We start from the raw sequence: 23,312 nt of genomic DNA, 5'->3' as shown, positions 1-23,312 counted from the left end.
TTGGCAACCTACATGGAGTGCCTGGAGCAAGAGAAAAAAAGATTACAGCACCACACCCAGCTGAGAGGAGGCTCTCAGGTGAGGTTCCCCCTGTTACAATTCTGTACTTAAATTTCACCAATCAGTTATCAAGTGTAAATTCTTGAGGAACTGTAACAGCCTAAACCTGGAATCACAGATAGTCTCTTTTGCCACCCAGGTAAGCTTGCCTGGCCTGTGTGATAGATAGTTCCATACACGCAGAATCACAGCAATATTCAGGTTACTCCCAGTTCCAAAGGACCGGTCACTTACTCCAGATCAGTTGTCCTACAGACAATGCTTGTAGCCAATCCTATAATAAGCTACATGAAGATTTTTTAATAGGAAAAGAAAATGAGAGCTATTCACAAAGTTAAACAGATGAACAGACACACACAAATAAGTTACAAGCTTAAGTTTGAGAAAGTTATAAAAGTTTCTGTAATAAGCAAGGTCTATGTAGCAGTTAGGGCTAACCCAGGCTAAGCATTGGGGATTTAGCATCATTATCTCTATTTTACAAATGGGGAAACTGAGGCACAGCAAAGGATATGACTGGCCCAACAGCAGCTCAGTGACAGATTCAGGAACAGAACCTCAGTCTCCTGAATCCCAGTCCAGGGTGCTAGCTACCAAGAATATATCTATGCTATAGCTGTGTGGGGTCTTCCCAGGCCGGGTAGAAATACCTGCGCTAGCTCTGCTCGAGTTAGCATGTTCAAAACAGCAGTGTGGCTGTGGGAGCATGGGTGGCAGCTCAGGCTAGCCATCAGTGTACAGTCCTGCCATCCAACCACCTGGGTACGTATTTAGGCAGCTAGTAGAAGCCGCAGCTGCACTTCTATTTTTAGTATGCTGGCTCAAGCAGAGGTAGCACATGTACCTCTAACCATGCTGGGAAGCACCATCGCAGATGCTGTGCAGACATACCCTTGGCCACACGGCACTAAGGCCTAAAGATTTAAAAGTGCCTTCTGATTATTGGGAGCTTCCATTTTTTTGTGCCCAATTCAAGTCACTTTATGTGAGGCAACCCCGCAATCAGACCAGGACTGCTCATGCAGCTGCCATGACTCACTCCCACCTCCCATGATTCCCTACTTGTGGCCCTGTGACCCTCACTCCCATTTCTGTTTTATCATTTGTTATCCCTTGAATGTATTTGAGCAATGTGTCCAGTAGCTCCTCCCCATAGGCTGCAGGAGGGGCCTTTTGGCCCCAGGAACTCAATAGGTACCATGACTCATCCCTCCAGTGTGACTCATCCCTCCAGTGTATGTGCCTGGCTTCTTGAGTTCTTGATAAGAATGTCAACATCCTCCTTCTTTTCAAAACACTTCTCAATGTTGTCAGCAAACCCATCCCGCACAGCCCTGATCAGCCGCTGATGTCACAGAGTCTTAACTCTGAAGCCAATATAGTTAGAACATTTCCCCTCTTGAGACCTGATTGGCTCAGCTATCAGGTGAGTAAACAAGGAATGACTTGCCAAGGTGTCTTGCTTGCAATGAAAACATCCTATATGGCTTCAGAAACAAATTCAGAGCATATCTAGTAATTGTCATACCCTACTTCTGGATGTTCCAGGGCCCGGTGATCAGCTCTGCACTCTGCATGTATGCTTAGATGCAACATCTAAATGTTTTAAGTGAGCTGACAATATTTTGTTGCAGCCTACTGGACTGTGTCATCACACCGCTGTGGCTATTGCAGTCATGGACTCATTATTATTATCATCATCATGTAAGAAAGGTGTAAGAGACAACGCTGTGTTTTTATTTACATTTTCCTGGGAGCACAGAGGAAAGGATAAGGTTTACATCAAGTGATTGTGAGAAGGTAGAACCTGAAATCAAAGAGGAATCTTTACAATTTAGATCACCAGAAAAAGGTGGATCAATTGGTTAATTCTAATGTGACACAAGTGCCATCACTTTATGTACGTTGCTTAGAGGGGATAACTGCACATCTGGGCCAATGCTCTCTGTGTGCACATCACAATTTACCATTACACTATCAGGCCTTCATTTTCCTGATCATAAAAAACGTTCTGACCAGTTCTGGGCAGAGAAAAGGAGTAAGATCACCTAAAATTTGAATCTAAAACCATGTATTGAAATTTTGTAAGGCTAAAACTGATACCTGTGAAATATTTCAAAAGCTTTTCTACAAAGGAGAGCATTTTGGAAAATTAAGGTGAGTGCTCCACTGCTTTCCTTCTTCTCCTTGGACTTAAAAAATCAAATGTGGGTTACACCCGGACTATACAAAACTTTAAAAATGTTCAAGACAGATCAATGGCCTAATGATTAGAGTAGTTTGGGAAAGGACTCAAGCAATTTTTTATGGTTGCCCTGATTGCCATTGCCAAAACTAAGGTGACTATTTCTGAATGAGAGCGCCCACACAGGGGTTTAAGGCACTGTAAATGATGTGCATTAACTTCATATCTTTAGAGTGTCTGTGTAGATAAACCCTTAGGCTTTGTCTACATTAGCACTTTCGTCTGCAAAACTTTTGTTAGTCAGGGGTGTGAAAAAAACACACCTCTGACTGACATAAATTTCAAGTGTGGATGGCTCTATGTCTGCAGGAAAGCGTCTCCTGCCAAGTGGTTACACAACAGACCTTACAGCTGTGCAGCCAGGGGTGGCTCTATGTATTTTGCTGCCCCAAGCACAGCAGTCGTGCAGCTTTCGGCAGTTTGCCTGTGGGAGGTCCGCTGGTAACGCGGATTCAGCGGCTTGCCTGTGAGAGGTCCGCCAGTCCCGCGCCTTCAGCGTACCCACCTCCGAATTACCGCCAAAACCACAGGACCAGTGGACCTCCCACAGGCATGCTGCCAAAGGCAGCCTGACGGCCACCCTCACAACAACCAGCATGCCGCTCCCCACGGCTTGCCGCCCCAGGCACGCGCTTGCTGCGCTGGTGCCTGGAGCCACCCCTGGGTGCAGCACCAGTGGTACAGTTGTGCTGCTGTATGGTCCATAGTGTAGACATTGCCTTAGTAAGAGAAAGGGAATAAGGGAAACTGAGTGGGGGAAAGCCTCTGTTAATTCTTTTAGTTTAAAATGCGGTAACTAGTTTTCAATGATACCCACATAAATGGGGAGGAGGGTGCTGATATTCATACACAAATACCTCTGATGGCAAAGGGGGCATGTTATTAGCACAATCAGTATCAGAGTTGTCAAGCCATAAACAATAATGGTGCATTTAACATCTTTGAGTCAGCATTATAGTTTGTCCCCTCACTGCAAAGAAAATGTGTTTTTACCGAAGGGTAATTAACATGCATTAACTATCCAACTGTAAAAACATAGTGGACACAGGGTATTTTAATTTCACCAAAAGACAAACTATGCCTCCTGGTCACCAATGCAAAGGCCTAACAGAATCATTTATTTTAAAAAATCCCTGATTTCGGCAGTACAAAACAGTAAACTTATCAGAGTGAAAAACATCACTTTATGTATCATAGCAAAATATGTAACATACATAAAAGGCTATAAATGTCAGATATGCATTTAGAAATATAAACAATTCAGTAGAAAATTCACCATCTATGTATGCAACAAGTGAAGTAACAGATGAGTAAAGCATGTGGTTCAGTGTTGGGGGATTAGTTACACAAATAAGGATTTTTAATAAATTTTCAGTTAAAAAGTGAAGGAGCTGGGTGGAATCACATGCTAAAGGAAGTCCAAAACAGTACTGAATATTATAGGAATGTACAAATGTTTTAAGTATATGGATTTTAGGGTGCAGATTCATTGAGGAAGGTAACAGCAGAAGTATGATGCTGAGGCACCACCAACGACTGGGACACAAAAAAGCAAATAAAAATGTGTGTGTGTGTATATTTTTCAATTTAATAACTTCTGGTGCACAACCCATGACTTTTGAACTCTTGGGGCTGTCAATCTATCTCAGGGTTATCTATCTACGTAAGAATTACAGTGGAGTCTGCCTACAGCAGGATCTCACACCAGCTAGCAGCCACAGCACCCCGTGGTACAGGCTTGTCCAGGTGTGTGGGCTCCCAGCGACTGACAAGGACAGCCAAGTGCACTCAGATGCCCCACGAGGCACCTAAACAACAGCTTGCCTGACCTTCAACCCGTGCCCTCCCTTTGCCCCTCCCCCTGCCGGCAGCTGGCTGAGTCTGACCCGCTCCTGCACAGGCTCCGCCCATCCCCACCCCTCCCCTCGGATTGGCCCCGCGCCGCTAGCCGCAGGGACGCCACTGTCATCCCAAGTGAGGGCAGAGCGGAACTGCGGCTTCAGCGGATGTTACTGCGCATGCTCCACTCCTCAGCGCGCATACTCAGTGACAGCAAGGCAGTAGGGGAGCGGATTCTCCCACTACGTCGCGCCGTTGGGTCTGTCAGGGGCCTCCCGCGCCGCCGCCTTGCTATCTGGTAGGTGGCGCGTGAGGCGAGGGGGGCTTGGCGGTTCCGACAGCGGGGCGGCAGTGCGCCCTCTGCTCGGTGCCTGCGCCGCGCTCCCTCAAGAGTTGGGGCAATAGGGACCCGGGCGCTTCCCACAGGGTGGCCCCGTTTCTCGCGCGGGGTATGCCGGGGGCTGTAGTCCGGCCGGGCCTTGCGCTCCAGTGAGAGCGGGGAGAGGGGAGGGGCCGAGAACTACCACTCCCAGCCACCTCCGCGACGCGACAACCTGCCCCTGTGAGGCAGCAAGCTTCGGGCGGGAGCTTGGCCCCGGTCCTTTGGCTGGGGGGTGTCTCTGGGCGCCGCTCGGCAGCCAACGTCGAGCTGGGGGGCGTCCCGGGGGGTTTATGGACTCCGGCGCGTTGCGACACCACCTGGCGGCTCGCTGGGGAGCCGGCACTGTCCAGATTTGCGTTCCCTTGGGGCTGCGCCCGGCACCAGTCGGGGGGCAGGCTGGAGGGGCCGGGGCGGCTGGCGAGCCTGGGGCATGAGAGGAGTCGCTAGTCGGGTTGAGCTGCCTGGAGGATGTTGTTGGGGTCTGTCTGCGGGGCAGGATTTCTCCCTCACCCCCGTCTCTGTTTACTTTCTTGAATGAAACTGATGAAAAACAGTGGGGCTGCTGCGTGCCCCGTTAGCCCTGTCCGTGAACCATGATCCAGGTGAAAACGTTACCCAGGTCTTGCACCCTCCTACCTTGTGAGGCAAAGCAAAGGTCAGGCTCCCAGCCACACACCCCACTCGTGATACACAGCCATAAAAATACTTTGTGCTTCTAGAGCACCTTCAGCGTGAGCATCACAAAGTGGTTTAGAAAACTGGAAGATCATAAATAGGTGGAAACAGATGGCGTGTAAGGCCTCAGTGGTGCATGAAAATTCTTTCATTTTCACAGTACTTGTATAATGAAAGTGGGACAACTTCCTGGCATGGACCTGATATCAAAGTGCTTGTACCAGTATAGAATTACATCCACACTTGAGGTTGTTCTGGGATAGCTACATTGGTTTAAAAAAAACCTGTACCTCTAACCAAAATAGTTATCCTGGCACAAAATCTCTGTGTAGAGTAGGCCTTAGTGACTTGCCCAGGTCACCGAATGAAGCAGCGGTATAGTCAGAAATGCAGTGCCAAAAGTTCTGTACGCTAACAGCTGTCCTTTAATTTTTAGCAAAATAGCTACTATTTTTTCCATTCTGTCATTCCAAAAATCTGCAATTCTGTGTATTTCAACCATTTTAAAAGGTGTGCCTTGGATTGTTTCCCAAATATCCCAGTTTTTTCCCAAATATCCTGAATTGTAATTTTTAGATATTTCCTGGTATGACTCATATGAAGGAAGTAGATGTAAAATGTTGTCAGTGTTGGTTTTGTGGGTATGAGACCTTTGATTACAGACTTATATTCTTACTGAGTTTGAAAGTAGTTTCATAAGTAGAGTGTTTTTTTTTCATGCACTAGTGAAGAATTCCACTAAACTTTTTATCAGAGGGGTAGCCGTATTAGTCTGGATTTGTAAAAGCAGCAAAGAATCCTGTGGCACCTTATAGACTAACAGACGTTTTGGAGCATGAGCTTTCGTGGGTGAATACCCACTTCGTCAGATGCATGTACTGGAAACTTCCAGGGGCAGGTGTATATATGCAAGCAAGCTAGAGATAACGAGGTTGGTTCAATCAGGGAGGATGAGGCCCTGTTCTAGCAGTTGAGGTAGGACAGGGCCTCATCCTCCCTGATTGAACCAACCTCGTTATCTCTAGCTTGCTTGCATATATACACCTGCCCCTGGAAGTTTCCAGTACATGCATCTGACGAAGTGGGTATTCACCCACGAAAGCTCATGCTCCAAAACGTCTGTTAGTCTATAAGGTGCCACAGGATTCTTTGCTGCTTTTATTAAACTTTTTTTGTGAGTACTTTGTAAATTGTAGCATTCCATGTCATGACTAAAATGGTTCACTTTCAACAGATGACAGACTTGGTTAAATGTAGTAATGTTTTCTTTGTTACACTTTAGAACTCTAATAAAAGGTTAAAAAAAAAACCACTCTTTATAATAGAAGTTATTCTGAGGAACTCGTAACTCATTCAGAGGCACTTTGTGAACACTTCAAGATCATTCCCCTTTGGCATTCTTTGGGCCTAATACTCCAAAATATTTGGAGTTCCATTTTGACATGGTATTGCTCTGAGCTCACCTTTATGTATTTACAAAAAAGGCCTTCCCCCTTTTCAAGTAAACCTGAGTGAGCTGGGGTAGGAAATGACTGTTTTGGGAGAAAGTGGTGATTAGTTATTGTTCATTTGTAACTGATGATGTGCTCTGCCCTTATATAAGATCCTACCATAAAGATCTTTCAGTCAAAAATCTGTAATTGAGATGACTGCAGGCCCCTATAGGCCCAGAGACAGGATTAAAATGGCTTATGTTTTTCATTTCTTATGGGTATCATGTCAGAAGTGAATCTGTAGGAGGGGTTTGAAACCAGAGAGGGGCTGGGGAGTGTCTTGGCAATGTGGTAAAGGCACTGAGTGAGAGGAAATGAGTGGAGTACTGGCAGTCATCGGTGGAGGAAGGCAGTGGATGAAGTTCATGCATATAAACTAGTTCAGAGACTATAGGCCAGAGCACAGTTCTGAAGGACTTTGAGAGTGAGAAGAAGAGTTTAAACTTGATGTGGTGGATAATGGGGGAAGCAAGGGAAGGAATTCAAAGATGGGCATGACATGGTCTGAATGATGGGCAAGATCCTAATTCTAACAGGTGCATTTTGGAAACACAAGTGTAACGATGTATTGGGGAGACAGTAGGAGGAAGTTGTAATTAGTGGTGCCTGTTCCTTTTTGAAGTTGAGGAGTTGAAGTTTCAGCCATGTTACTAACCCTGCGTGTCCATGGCACTGGTAATTTCCAGAGCTCACTTTTTCATTTTTTCACCCTGTCATACTGGAATGTGTGTGGCATAGGCAAATGCAATTGTCTCATTTGTATTTAAAAATGGGGTGGTAATGTCAAACCTATATTAATTGCCTCTGTCAGTGCAGCTTCACACAGATGGAAGCCTGAAAGAGGGGGAGGGGGAGGGCCTTTTTTCTTTGATAATAGAAAACTCAAAGAAAGGCATAAGTTTGAATCCATTTGGGAAGTAGGACAGAATAAGTGTGTCTGCCATTAAATTCCTCAAGCTTCTGTTCTAACCTATAGGTGATCCTTACTGGGTACTTGTCAGGTTAGAAAGCAAAAAGCACTGAGGAACTTTATTATGTAAAAACTGATTATTTTGTTGTTGGTCCAAGTAGAAAATATTGTTAAGAGTGGTGACTAATGCACAGCTCTTCCCAGTCTGGAGGTGACTTTGTTTTGGAAGGAGATATGGGATACACACAGTCCTTTAGCATGTGCTCTGATCCAGAGATATTTGGTTGGAATATATGTAGTAAAGAGGTTGCAACTGGACCCTCTTGCCCCCTTAAAAGACCTATATTAGAGCTATAGGCTATAATATAGATAACTGCTGTAATCTGAAAGAGTGGGTGTTGAGCTCTAAAGAAGTCTATTAAAATCTCCTAATCTTTAAACAAAAAAAATAAAATGCAATGATTTTTGTAGAACAAAACAGTGTTTTGTGCTCCCCTATAGACATCACTTCCAGAGTTCTGTGAACATGTCTGATGTGGCTGAACAAAGAGTTTGAGGTTGTGAGGCACTCTAGTAGTTATTAAATACAAACAGGCCTGTTAATGTCAGTGTTGTGTAATGTTTGCCAAGTGCAAATAGGCAAATGGCAGCCTAGTAACATGGTGATTATAATGAAATCATTAGAATGGAGGTACATGCAACACTGGCAGAATTTACACTTTCAAGCTTCTAAACTGCTGGGTAAAAAACAAACCTTGTAATTGCGGGTGCACTGCTTCCCCAGACTGAACTTTGTGAAGTTGGTGGTGGCTTTTTGCGACTGTGAGCTGATTCTGTTGTTCTAATCCCTCCCCCCACACAACCTTGAACCATCTCTCCTAACTTAACTACATAGGACGCTTGGACAGGATGTCCTGCTTGCAACCAAGGTGAGAGAGAGTGGTGAAAAAGTAATCTAATAGAAGCAAGCTTTGTGTTGCAGCTCTTAGGTAGTAAGATGATATCTCTGTATCTGTGACATCATGAAAGGAAGAGAACTAGGTTTAAAGCTTTCATCCTTCTCCATATGGCAGAAATGATATTTTATATGAAATATACGTATTGTATCAACTTTTTTTTTTAATAGGAAAAAGGTTGATTAAGCCTGACCCAGCAGCTTTTATGCAGGCAAAGCTCACTAAAATGAAGCTGAGTTTTGCCTTCATAAAGACTGCAGGATCAGGCCCTTGAGCAGGGTATTCAGTTTTATTTTCAGAGAGCAAGAGTGTCAACTTCTATCTTTTGATGTGATACTTACATTGTTCTTCTTGTGCTTCGATTTCTGACAGAAGTAATTTGTGATCATGTGCAAGCCAGAAAGAAAGCAACTTGATTTTCATAAGTTTTATGTTAGACCCTTAAATGTGGAACAAAGCATAGGCCTTTTTCAGCTATTAAAATGATCCAACATAATGTAGGTGCCATGATGGACCGTATGGTTTTTTTAAGGTGGGTGAGGTAATATCTTATTGGACCAGTTTCGGTGGTGAGAGAAACAAGTTTTCGATTTTACACTTCTTCATGGCTGGGAAATTCACTCAGTGTCACAGCTAAATACAAGGGTGGAACAGATTGTTTAGCATAAGGAGTTAACACATGTAGCCACTTCCCCTCGAATAGTCCATTGAAACAAGAACACTGCATGCATACATACATACATCATTTTATCACTAGTACAGAGAGTCCCCTGGTGGAGGGTTAGCACTGTGTGCACTCTTAACATAAAATTATGATGATGGAAACATTTGGCTGCTGTGCTATGGTGTCACTTTGGGCTCTTTAATTTTGGGGAAACATTATAGATATTATTGAATTTCTGCTGTGGTTTTTATACTGGTGAAAGATGCCTTTCTGACAGACTTGGACTGAAAGCCTGTGTTTAGCCTCAAGACAGAAGTAGCAAGTGCAGTGAGTGATGAGGCAAACTTCCTCCATGTTCCAAACCTGACCTGAAGGCACCAACTCTAGGGCCTGATCTACATTAGATCTATATTGGAAAGGATTTACTGGTGTAGCTATATTGGCAACCCCTTCTAGTGGAGATATAACCTATACCAGCAAAAGAGTGCTTTTGTAAACTTTGCTGGCAAAAGCATTTTGTTGCTAGTATAACTCTGTCTGCACTAGGGATTTTTGCCAGTATAAAAATGTCATAAAATATCACCACTATCTGACATTACTGTATTAGCAAAAGCTTCTAGTGTGGACCTGGCCTAGGTGTAAGAAGGACAGTTTGGTCTTTGTGACTCATTCAGTCCTCTGTCTCTGTTAAAGAGAGTCAGAAATGCCCGTTGTGTTTGGTATTTTTGTAACATGTACATCTGACTGCTGGGAACTGGATTGTTCACACAGGCAGCCATCCGGGATGCATATGGTCACAGTCATCACCATTTTTGGCTAGTTTTGAGCCTGTGATGTGCTCACTAACATTTAATAATACAATGAATATGTTTGGAAAGGGTGTGAGCTGTGTGTATGTCCTGGAAAATGCCATCATTCAGGAGTCCTCTTTGCAAGATGGGTTTTCAAATAGAACTAGGCATATGGGCAGAAATCTTGGCTTTCTCCACTTTCCACTGAAACTCTGAATCACAATTATCCATCAATCAGTTTAGTGAGGGGGGGCGTATGCTGGTGGACCTCAGTTTTCCTGCCTTCATTGTTTCTCTAACTTAATTATGCGTCAGACTGTCCAGATAAATTAGGTCTGACCCCCCCCCCAAAAAAAAATGGTGGTTTGAGGCCTAAATAGCCATTGTGTGAGAAGTAGAGTCCTCCAGATGGGATGTGAAGAACAGCTGAATATTAGTTACATTAAACCTAAACCACCATCGCTCAGAAATCCCGTGTTCCCTCCAAAAGCCATGCAGCTGGAAGAGTAGATATAATCTATAAACAAATAAATAAGCTAAAATTCCTGTAGAGAATTATTGAAATATTGCTTTTTAATTTAGCTTACAGACTAAAGATTGTGTTGTGGACAGATTTTAACAAAACTTAAACTGTGGCTTAGCTCTGGGGGGTGGACTCATTGCTTTGTTGTGGGCAGGACTGAGGTTGGCTGCAAAATAATAGCAACGGTAGCAAATCTGCTGTAATTGCTCTCATCCTTTTGTTTTGAAATTAGGAGGTCCTGAGCTGTATTGTAATGAAGTCTGCCGATATGTCACGCTGCATGTTGCCTTCTTTTGATGTGGGTGGTGGGAATAGTTCCTCTTAACCGAATAGCAGTGTCCCTAAAATGGGACACTATCCATATTTTGAAAGGCAAATATAGGTTATTCTGCCAGAGTGTTTGCATGACATTTAAATGCTGAGACAATCGTTATCCTGTCTTTCCTTCCTTTGAATTTTTCAGGTTCTTTTCAGTGCTTTCTTGATGTTTCTGTGCTTCCTGGTGCCTGAAATGGCAGTTCTTGACAGTGCTTCCTGCCTTTGATTGACAACGGGAGCTGTTAAAGATTTTCTCAGTCTGTTCTGTGATCTTTTCTCTTTCCCAATCATCTGTCTGTTTTAAGATGCAGGATTGCAGCAGCGGCATATTGTTGCCCCAGTGTTATGGTAAACAAATCCTCCAGGGACTGTTGCATTGTACAGCTGGTTGTTTGCATGGTTGTGCTTTTGCAGTTCTGTGTTACAAACAGTACCACTGCTTGGAACTCTTTTTTTCAGAGTCTGAAGTGATCATCTTTCTCCGACATTGTTGCACCTATTCATATGTATATCATAATACTTTTTTAAAGCCTTGACTGTATCCCTCTAATTCTCAGGTTGCTGTCAGGCTTGGGTTTTCACTGATCTGCCATGCAAGACAAAATTGTGAGGGTTGTAGACAATCTCACAGTGCATCACAACATTGCATTGTAACTCAGCATCCCAGAAACACTGCAAGTTTTGATCACAGGACTAGAGGAAAATGCTGTCCCATTTTAAGCTAATGGATGTGGATCATTTTGGGAGCCTACCTTTTTCTATATAACTTCACAATTGGGGAGATCATGTGAGCTAGTGTGAATCCGTTTGATGGCTTTTAGTTAGAAACAGCCTGTGTAATTTTTTGTAAAAATGTGTGTGGGGGAGCCAGCTTCTTCTGGGAGTCCATCAGCTTACTGCATCACTGGCTGGAAGAGGCTTGCTTACCAATGACAAGTGTCACATGCCGGGCCGATCATGCTGTCTCCCATCTCTTGTTGATGGGGCAGTTTGAAGTTAATTTGTATTAGACACAACCAGAGACAGATTAAGATAACACTGTATCAAGAACAAAACTATATTCATCAAGACTCTTGAGATATTGCAGCCCCTGACTTGAAATAACAGCTGCTTTTTATAGAATCTTGATGCATTGTATATTTTCTCAAAGACTGGGGTTACCAATAGCCATTAGACTAACAAAAATAGGACAGGGCTTGGAACACAGTGCAATGTTTCTGTTAAGAATCCCCTGCATGTTTTTAGATATGCCATGTTTAGCCAACCAAACTAAAAACCTTCCTAGCCAAGAAAGTGCTATAAATGTTCCACTACAGGAGTAAATTAGCCCCTTTGAGAATAAATTATTTGATGCCATGCTACATCCATTTGTGTCACATTTGCAGTACACATTTTTTTATATATTACAATTTGTTTAAATAGTAGCTGTGAACCTGCAAAAACTAAATTCAGAGCTGAAGCTTCCAACTGCATCCTTACGTGAGCCAAATGGGATCATAAATGACAGCTGATAGCCTGGTTTGCATATAGTTATTGTTTGTTATTAATCTTTAAAACACAGTTTGTGCCTTTACTGCTGCCTTATGATTAAAAAACGGAGCTCTCAGTTTAACAGAGCAAGTTTTCTGAAGGCTCAGAATACTTTCCCTGAAGTTGGAGAGAGCTGCAAGTTGGCTTTCAGCCATCCTGGTCCTCCAAAAATCTTACCAAACTCTGCCAGTACTGTGTGAGAAGGCAGGACCTGAGCTGCCTGCCATTTCTGCTAACAAAAATCAGAAGTATTCTCTAAACTGTAGATTCCATCTTCATCCACCTCAAAAGGTCCAGGAAAGAACACAGTTGGTTTTTTTTTTTTCACCTCTATGTGATGCCATTGCTTATGATGGTGTAAGTTAAGGATGGAGTAAGATTTCTTCCCTCTGAATTTATTGGTGTATGGGATTTTGAGGCTAACCCTAAATGTTGCTTTTAATGTAGGGCTTTTTGTGGATAGGAAAGGGAGGCAGAGTGTAAAGTGAAAATATTTCACTAGGTTTGTGTTCAGATGGCATCTCCAAAGAAGAATTGTAATATTTGTCCTTTTAGAGTTGAGAGATTCCTTTGAAACACTCTGCTTCAAAGTATGATTGGCATGAGTCAAAATCCTTTAGCAGTTGTTTCAGGCTACACCAATTCGTGCAGGTTGGTAAGAGACGCTCTAAGGTACATTAGACTGATAAGGTTTCGATTCTAAACTGGTTGAAGATGTGCTCTCATTGAAAAGGCAGAAAGAGGGTTTTCCCTGGAAGAGTTTCACAGCCATGGCATGTGATATCAGTCTCATGAAGGAGTGGCTAGTCTTGAAAGCTTTAAACTTTTAGAAACCTGGTCGCCAATAATACATTAACCCTGCCCAGACAGTGATGTTTTAATTTACACTGACAAAAAGGAGAGGAGGGGGAATTAGAATCACCCCAAGTTTAGGCATGGGGAAATTTCTCACCAAGTCCTGATTTGGCTGGCAGGAGGTGTTCCTTCCACTCCAGATAGACAGTAGTGCTTGTACTCAGGTAGCCCCTTATTAGTGCTCCCTTCGTCAGGTGAGGGGAGGCAGAACTAGAATGGGTAACTTTGTCCAACACCCAACAGGAAGCTGCATTTCTCTGTGTAGGAAAGCTTTATTCAACCTTGACAAGAAATGGATAATATGTTTCTCTCCTACAGGATCTCTTGTGATGATGGTCCTTATTACTTACTAAATTACAGAGATGGGATTAGTATTTCTGATTTCTTCCTTGGCAGTGGCAGTTGGCATCCCTATTGGAGAGAGCCTTAGCAGACTCCACCAAGTTCCCAATTTTGTCAAATTATTGACCGATGAATCAGTGCAAGAGTAGAGATCAAACTATTGTATTTCCAAGGATCTGTCTCAAGTGTTCCCAGCTTCTCATAAAACATTCATCATAAGTAGGGCTTCTGTTTTTCAGTGTTTTTAACTTCATTTTTCAGCATTTATTTTTAGCAATTCTTGAGTTTTATGTAGATGTCCAAAACCCCTGATTTTGGATGGGCTTTCTTTTTGTACTGTATATGCTGTCATGTGTAATTTCTTTGTAATGTTCCCTAGTGTGCTTTAATGTACTACTGTTTCAAACAGCACTAGGGAACACTTTCACAGATTTGTAATGTCTTCACAATAGGCCTGTCTACACTAGAGAAATTTTCACTGGTGGGCCAGTGTAATAATTTGGATCAGTGGCGTTTTGGAGTGGGGAAGGGGACAGAGGCCAAGCCTGTGTCTCTCTGTGATTCAGTCACTCCAGATTACCTGCTGGGCTCTTTGAAATGCTGTGACTGGAAGGTGGTGATAGTCCAAGGTCTTGTAGAGCTTGCTGTAGGATATGCCCTGACTGCAGTGGGACTCAAAAGAGCTTTTAATCAAAAGTCTGTATCCTTTTGCAATCAGAAAATATTTTTCTTGTGATTTTTGGTGTCTATGAAAGTGTCACACAGAGAAGGGGGACATTTAGAGCTTACTTTAGTCCTGATTCTCCCACCTGCTCATGGAATGATCTTGGGTAACTCACTTAACCTTCCTTAAGAACATAAAACGGCCATACTAGGTCAAACCAAAGGTCTGTCTAGCCCAGTATCCTGTCTTCCGCCAGTGCCCAGTGCCAGGTGCTTCAGAGGGAATGAACAGAACAGGTAATCATCAAGTGATCCATCCATCCCTCCTCTGTTTCCCCACAGTAAAATGGGGATAATACTTGCCTTTCCTCGTAAGGTACTTTGAGATCTTTGGGTGAACATTATTTGTTGCTGAAACAGACTTGGCTTTGTCTAGTGCTGGTAAATGCTGCATAAGCTCCCTATCCCAGATCTGTCAATGAACCTTGAAGTCCTGACTTACAACATCTCTTCAGTGCCCTGCTTACTGAGCCCTGTTTATGTCAAATGAAGGTGTGGCTTTATGTTAAGCATGTGTTTGTGGGGCTCACGCATTTTTCACCTCATCCTGCACTTTCTTTATTCCTGTTTGATGTATCTACAGGACCAGGCCAACCATGTCCAGGCTGTGCCCTTCTTGACATCTGCTGAGTGGCTGCCTGGAGATCTGAGCAGTCTCTTGAGGCCTCACTACCATTCATCTCACCTGTGGAGGTGACCTGCTGCTCTAGCCCTGCTCTGATATGGGAGACAGCGCAGTTAGGAGCAGGGAGAAGGAAGTGGCCTAGCAGAGAAGTTGTCCTCTCCCTGAAAGACTAATTCATGCAAAGGCCAAGAGACCTCTGTACGTCGGGGGAACACCCAGCACCCCCATGTTCATCCTTGTAAAATGATTGTGTGGTATCCAGTGCAAAGTTTATCATGTTGGGTGGCTTCAGAAGGCTTGTGATGTACTGAGTGTTGTTACTATAGTGATGTTATAGGTTATAATTTCATGTATATAGTTATGAGGCTGAAAATGTATCCTCATGGTTTAAAGCAAGCCCAGACAAAAACTCCAGAAGCAGAACGGCAGTTCACACCTCAACAGGGCATAGATGGGACAAACCCAGCCCAGGCTCACAGGAACAATGGACGCTGGCCTAGGCAGCAACAAAAGAATCTGTTAGACTCTCGAGTGAGTCACTCCCCCTTCCTTTGCTCAGTTTGGAACTGCGATGAGGTAATGCTCACCTGACTCTGAAGGGACCTGGGGAGGAGGGCAAAGCCAAGAGGGAAGAAAGGACATGATAAAAGGGAGAGGCATTTGCTGTACTCTCCCTCTCTTTTCCACATACATCTACAGACACCACACCAAGCGACTGAAGCGCTGATCAAAGAGGAGATCCTGGCTGAAGAGCAACCAGCCAGCCTGTGGTGAAAAGCATCTAAGTTTGTAAGGACACTGAAAGAGTTAAGATCAGCTTAGAATGCATTTTACTTTTATTTAATTTGACCAAATCTGACCTATGCTTTGACTTATAATCACTTAAAATCTATCTTTATAGTTAATACATTTGTTTTTTATTCTACCTGAAGCAGTGCATTTGGTTTGAAGCATGTCAGATTCCCCTTCAGATAACAAGCCTGGTACATATCAATTTAACAAAGAAATTTATCGAACTCGTATAAGCTTGCAGCGTCCAGCGGGCATAACTGGACACTGCAAGACGGAGGGTTGTGTCTGGGACTGGCGATATTGGCTAGTGTTGTTCATCTGCACATAGCTGGGAGCAGCTTACATGCCAGAGGCTGTGTGTGAACAGCCCAAGAGTGGGGGTTCTGACAGCAGAGCAGGGTAAGGCTGGCTCCCAGAGTCAAGGATTAGAGTGACCTAGCGGAGCACCCGTCCACACAACACCAGAGGAGAAGGTTACAACCTCCTTCCTCACCACAGAGGGATGAGTAGTGAATTGGTGGGGGTGAGAAGAATGCCAAGTTGGGCGTTGTGAACTGGCACAGAAGAGGAGCATGAGGGGAAGGCAAAGAGCCTAGTACTTCCTACACATTGACACATGAAATTCTAACGTGAGCAAGAAAGTCTTTCCTCCAGAATGGGACTAGAGCCTTGTTTTGAGATGTAACTGAATCTTCCCTAGTGGCTACACTGAGCACTTCCCAAGCACTTGTGATCTAAACTGACTTCCGGCTTCCAGAGGTGACAGGTTGGTGCTCTCACTTTTGCCCCTCTTAGAGCCGTCTCCCCAAATACATATCAGCTTAGCTGGGGAGTTCTGTTAGCTGCTGTTATATGCAACAGTGCCTATGTGTGCTCCTGGTGTGTATGAACACGTGTAGCGATATGTCTGTAGCACCCAGAAATGTGCAGGGGTAAGGCACACCATAGGCTGGCAGAGTAGACTTAGCTATGGGCATCCCTAACGTTTTTCAGGGTATCACAGTGTTACCCCATGTGTGATCTGGGGCCTTCCCAGTGTGTCCCCATGTTAATCCTGAGATAAATTTTGAGGGGGCTTAGTGAGGAGCAAAATACAATGTGACCGCTACCACCAAACTGTTAAAAGGAACTAAATCCCTGTACTGGCGAGGAACTGCTGGAAGCGTGGGTCATTCCAGTGCCTCTCTGCATTTAAGAATAAGCCTGCACCATCTGTTGTGCTTCCTACCTTGTGAATACAGGAAGATCCTAGTTACATCCTGTGAGCAGTAACTAGTGTTTGACGCAGCACACAAGGCAGCAGCACAGCAAGTGCAAAGTACTTCATTTAGGAAGGAAAAAACAAAGGCACAGCTACAAAATGGGGAATCACTGTCCAGGTGGTAGTATTGCTGAAAAGGATCTGGGAGTTATAGTGGTTCACAAATTGAATATGAGAGAACAATGTGAGGCTAATCCCATGCTGGCTGTATGGAAGACACGAGAGGTAATTGTACTGTTCTACTTGGCACTGGTGAGGCTTCAGCTGGATACTGGGTCCAATTCTGGGTGCCACACTTTAGGAAAGATGTGGATAAATTGGAGAGAGTCCAGAGGAGAGAAACAAAGGATAAAAAGTTTAGAAAACTTGACCTATGAGGAAAGGTTAAAAAAAAATGGAGATGATTAGCCTTGAGAAAAGAAGACTGAAGTGGGACCTAACAGCCATCTTCAAATATGTTACAACACTGGCAGACCAGATGCCAGCTCTTGCCTAAGCCATTTGGGCATTAGCTAAGGACTGATGGTATCATAGCTGGAGACCTGGCTAGGTTACTTGTGTGTTCATTTTGCTCAAAACAGATATTAGTCTTATAAGAATGTATTTAAACTCCATGAAAGGCTTGTATGTTGCTGCGTGCATTAATCTCACTTATAATATCTATGTCCCCTGTTATAAGGTAATAGTTAAGTGTTTGCTCTGCAACTATCAACCCCCACAGTTGGGAGAGAAACATTACCTAGTGCGAAACACAGGAGGTGTTATCTGCTGCCCAGCAAAAGAAGGCCGATAGACCCCAGACAAACCATTGTGGAACATCAGAAGACAAAAGACCTTTGTTTGCTTCTCCCCACACCTGTATGAAGAGATGTGCACATGAACTTGTCCATCATCTTGAATTCAGGGGGGAAGGGAATAAAAATCCCTGACAAGGAACTTCATATTTTTGGCTGTTTGACCAGAGACTCTAAACTGAAGTCAGAGATCTGCAGGGGCTGCCTCCTGCATCTGCCCTGAAACACACTTTTAACTGACCGATCACTACAACTCTGTCACTCTTAGGACTTAGATGACAACTCATTTGTGTGTACAGTCAAACCTCGCAATAACGCGCCACGCCATAATGCAAAATCGCATATAATGTGATCATAAGTTGGCTACCCTTTAAGGCCTAATACCAGTGGTCCCCAATGCCAGGGCACCTGCCAGGACATTGATATGCCCCCGCCTAGTGCCCAGCAGGGGAGAGAAACTATGGCTCCGCGCCTGCTGGGGACAGAGAACTCTGAGGCTTTGGGCGCTGGTGCTCACCGTCCCCGGCAGGCGCGGGGCCTTGGCTTCTCTCCAGCCTGCCAGGGACAGAGAACACCGGCACCTGCAGCCCCAGAGAAGCCAGATAGAAGCCACGGCCCCATGTCTGCCGGGGATAGTGAGCACCGGTGCCCACAGCCCTGGAGTTCGCTGTCCCCGGCTGGCGTGGGGCCATGGCTCCTCTCCCCTGCTGGGCACTAGACACTAGGGGCACTAGGAGGCACACATCAATGCACTGCATTGGGGACCACTGACTTAAACTGAGTGGCTTGAACCACGACCCCGCATTTATCACAGTGGAATTTTTTGGACCCCAAACATCGCATTATAGCGGGGTTTCACTATATATGTTTGCTTGCTTTAATCGGTAAATAACTGTCTTATTTCTTCTTTCCTAGTGAATAAATCCATGGATAGTTTATTACAGGATTAGCTACAAACCTTGTCTTTGGTGTAAGATCTAGGGTACCAACTGATCTGGGGGGTAAGTGACTGGAAGGCACCTGAATGTGGTGTGATTTTTTTTTGGCATAAGTGACCATTGATCACTAAGTCCAGTTTGTCTGGGTGGGTGGATAAACTGAGGAATCTCAGGAGGCTCTATGTGACTCCATGGTAAGACTGTTATAGTGATCCGTTCACATTTGTTATTGGTTTGGTGAATCTAATAATAGAACATGCCACCAGCTTGGGGGTGTCTGCTCTGTTACAGACAGTGTTCAATTATTTTCAGTGTCCACTGAAGGTAAAACAGGAAATAAAGGGCTTAATCTGCAGCAGGAGAGGTCTAGGTTAGATATTAGGGAAAACTTTCTAGCTATAAGGGTAGTTCAGCTCTGATAAGCTTCCAAAGGAGGTTGTGGAATCCCCATTATTGAAGGTTTCTAAGAACAAGTTGGACAAACCTGTCAAGGATGGTCTAGATTACTTGGTCCTGCCTCAGCACGGGGCTGGACTAGATGACTCTCAAGGTCCCTTCCAGCCTTACATTTCTATGATTCTAGAAGTTCCCTCCAGTGGCAATATGTCTAGCAGGGTCTGTGTGTCACCTTTTCACTTAGCATCGTCTCCTGGCCCACAACTCATTAAGTTGATCTACCTGAGTGGGAGCTATGGGATTTTCAGCTTCTGATTCATCCTTTCCCCCATCTTTATCCTCCTGGTAGACAACTCCACAAAACGAATGCAGCATCTGGTGAGAAACAAGCAACCTCCTCCAAGGCTTCAGGGTCTGCTTAATTGGGATTCAGTTTCTCTATCTTAGGTACTTACCATTGTAACTGAACACCTCACAATCTTTAATGCTTGCTTGCAACACCCCTGTGAAGTAGGGCAGGGCTGTTATCCCATTTTACAGATGGGGAACTGAGCCACAGAGAGGCCCAAGGTCACAAAGGAAGTGGAGTAGGGAACTGAACCCTGGTTTCCCAAGTCCTAGGCTAGTGCCTTCATCATTGAACCATCCTTAGTGAGTATTTATATATAGTCTTTCTCTGGAACATTGCCTTAGTGATTATGCCTCACCCGCATCTCTGTTAGCCCAAGGAAGGTGTCCTGAAGCTGTGCCTAACTTAGCATGCTATCCAAAATCTAAGCTCTTTCACTGCCAGGAGTCCACCTTCTAGATGCAAATTTTATCTTTCATAAGCCTTGGTTGAGTATCTCCAGGCCCTTTGCAAATATAAACTAAACCTCACACCATCACTGCGTTAGTGTTGTCATTTTGCAGATGGGGAAATTGAGGTACAGATCATCTGTGACCTACCCATGGTGTCCCAATCTGTGGCAGAGTTGGGAAAAGAAACCACATCTCCTGACTCCCAGGCTTCTGTTTTAACTGCAAGACCATGTATCCTTGCTAGAAATGACCATGGAATCTGAAAAATCAAAATTACTTACAGGATATTTCTCACAAGTTTTCAGTAACAACAGTTATGTGACATTTATAGCAAGCAAGCATGCACAACTTCCCTAGTGCTAAGATAAGAATATCTGCAGAGAGGGAAAATGAAAAATCCACACCCCTGAGCAGTGTAGTTAAGATGATCTAATCCCTGTTGTAGACAGTGCTAGATCAATTGAAGAATTTCTATGCCAATGGGAGACCCCTCCTGTCAGCGTAGATTGTGTCTACACTTTACGCTGAAGCACAAAATGGTATGGCTGCAACATTTCAAGTGTAAACAAGCCAACTGTGTCATGAACTCAGCCTTGTCCTTACTGCTTGTTTATGGGATACATTTAAAAAAAAAATAAATCTTTTTATTGCAATAAACAGTAATCTATTAAACTACATGTTCCAGCAGAAGAAAATAGGAAGAGAAGCACTTTGTATATGCAGTGATGAACTTTCTAATTCTTTGCAGAATTGCTGCATTTGGAGTTTATCAAAAATAAGAACATTTATCTTATTTCACTCAATAATATGTTAAACTACAAAACATTGTAACAAGCCCAGCATAGGTTACTGCTGGACAGATTATTAGACTACATTAGTTATAGTGCTATGGACAAGATTATGTGATTTGGGGTTTATGAAATTTTAGACTAGAGATTAGATCTGGGCATTGGTCCATATCCAACTGCCACTGAAATCAAGGGGAGCCTCCACTGAATTTATGGAGCATTGGATTGGCCCACAGTGAGACATGCAAACTTCTCTGCCAACGTGTGTCAGTTCTGGCCTACAGCACCCCTGCCATTCTGGCTTTGGAGCTGTTCTGGAGAAGAGACTTGTAAGGGATAGAAGAACTAAGCTTTGGGTTCTGCTGTTCATTTTAAGTGAGCTAATTATATCCACTATAACACACACAATACTGCAGCCTGCCCTTTGTGTTCTGAGTCCACCTCACTGTCAGCACAGGGCAAGACAGCAAGTAATTGTGGGGATATTAATTTCTCAGTGATTAATGCTACAGCCTGGTGTGCATTGTGCTCTTGGTCTCCATGTTATACTTAGAAAAATGTCTGAAGAAACAAATACAACTGCTTTGATGGTGCGAAGTAGAATGCGTGCCTGAGCTGTCCTTGTGTGCTCCCATTTAACAGTATCAAGGCTGGGGTTTGGTTTCTGGTTAAGGTTTTAGTTTTAAGTGTAGAGCAAAGAGCTGCAGCATAATTTGCTGTTTACTTTTTTTTAAGCAGGTTTATTTTAAATGTTCAAGTTAACCATCTCCTACTAACTCGGCTCTGGCATTGTCAATGCTGAAGGCAAACAGTGCGTGATAAAAACAGCCCACCTGGAGGCACAAATGGCACGGCACAGGTCCTTCTGAGTGCTCCTCCCACAGTGTAACTCTTTGAGGGATGCTGGGGGAGAATTAGCCTTTATTTTAGTTGAGAATTTATTTACAGTTTTTTCTGATCTCTCTTGTTGGGGAGCTGGATGAGGAAAAAACAAATCTGATTTTTCTGGCCAAGAAGCAGGTGAACCCTAACAGCAACATGCTGTTTGTTTCGTTCTGCTTGTAATTTATTTCCCTGGGAATCTTGCCTTGGATGCAGCATCTGGTTTTCAGTGAGGTTTCTATTGCTTATTCAGTTTTCAAGCTGCGTTAACTGAGGCACATGGAAGGTCACCTCAAGGTCATGTGATAGAATGAGTGTCTCATCGGTGACTGGAACCCAAGATCTACCTGCAGAGAGATGCAGGCTATAGAACAGGGATGGGAAGCAGCATCTGTCTGACTCAGATGGATTTAGGGTGACCATGTACCGATTTTTATAGGGACAGTCCTGATTTTTTGGATCTTTTTTCTTATATAGCCTCCTATTATTTTTACTCACTCACTCACTTGCTGTCTGGTCACCCTAGATGGATTTGCCAAGCTGAATGTCATTATTTTTGTATGCAGGCAGCTGTGTGTGTGTGTGTGTGTGTAAGTACTGCTTTTGTTCTGCTTTGCCAGTGGATCTCTCCAGCCCTGCACCAAAGAAGCTTGCCACCCTGGAAGCAGCAATATTTCTACAGCTGAAAGCTGGCAGCAGGATGTGAGTGGTAAATTATTTTTCAAGGTGTTTTGGGAAGAGAGTGCCAGTGTAGAGCTACCTCTTTCAGCATGGTGGGGTTCTGGTCCTGGAGGATAATGCTAAATACACACAGCCTGTGCCCAGGAAAATACAATAGAGTAGCTCAAAAATATAACTGACCTTTCAATTAGCTCTTACTGGATTTCTAATCATTTCCACTGCTCATGCAAACTGTAGTTACACCCGTTTGTTGTCTTGCCCAGTATCTGGTAACAAGTGTTCATTTGTGAGTAGGTACTCTCAATGTAAGTGCCTGGGTCAGATAAAGGGAGAGTGTGACATGACGTGACCAGGTGTGGTATCAGGTTCAGATGTCATTTATTCTTTTCCTCACTTCCCAGCATGTTCCCCAGATTGCAGAACAGGCTTCAGTTTTATGCTTTGTAAAATATATTTAATGTCTTTAGTGCCTTTGATCTTGATGGATTTCAAAGAGCTTTACAAACTACACATTTCTGAAGAGACCTGTAAAAGAAACTCAAAATTGGGTCTGTGCCCTGTTTTTTGCAGGGGGAAGCGTGAGAGGGTTCTGCTTTTTTTTTTTTAGTAGTATCTGGAATCTTGAGCCTTTTGCTCTCTGCTGTGCTGGAGATCTTGTAGGGCCCAGAGATGTACATTGGAAGCATTCTGCGTCCTAATTGAAGGGCCTGCGATGCTAAATCTGTAACAGAGTTTTAATTCTGTGGGTTTCTCAGGTGTTTGAATTAAATGAATTTTAAACCAAACAGTATTTTGGAAGTGATTTTTAAATCAGATTCTCTGTCTCAGTGGCTTGCATTTCGTTTCTTTGGTGCTTGTGATACTGACTTGTAATCCTAGTTTTGCCACATTAGCCGAGACATGAATTTCTAATGAAAAATCAAGCAGAATGCTCCCTGCTTAACAAACACAAAAACAAACATGAAGGGCCTGAGTTTTGTTTCTCCAACACATCAGGAGCAAAAAGGGGCACAAACCCATATCTTGTTTCCTTTGGATGTCCACTGTA

At 43.7% G+C, this 23,312-nt stretch overlaps 1 protein-coding gene across 1 annotated transcript in view; it reads left to right on the top strand.

Moving 5' to 3' along the window:
- Positions 1–4,359: 4,359 nt before the first annotated feature.
- The window catches only part of CDIP1 (cell death inducing p53 target 1), a 32,336-nt gene continuing 13,383 nt past the window's right edge, over positions 4,360–23,312 (top strand). The window contains exon 1 of the mRNA XM_030579149.1: positions 4,360–4,442. The gene's annotated coding sequence lies outside the window, so the exon portion shown is untranslated. The remainder of the gene's footprint in view (positions 4,443–23,312) is intronic.

The sequence above is a fragment of the Gopherus evgoodei genome, chromosome 10 (assembly GCF_007399415.2).
Source record: "Gopherus evgoodei ecotype Sinaloan lineage chromosome 10, rGopEvg1_v1.p, whole genome shotgun sequence".
Classification (NCBI taxonomy): Eukaryota; Metazoa; Chordata; order Testudines; family Testudinidae; genus Gopherus; species Gopherus evgoodei.
This window is presented reverse-complemented; position numbering and strand designations above follow the sequence as displayed.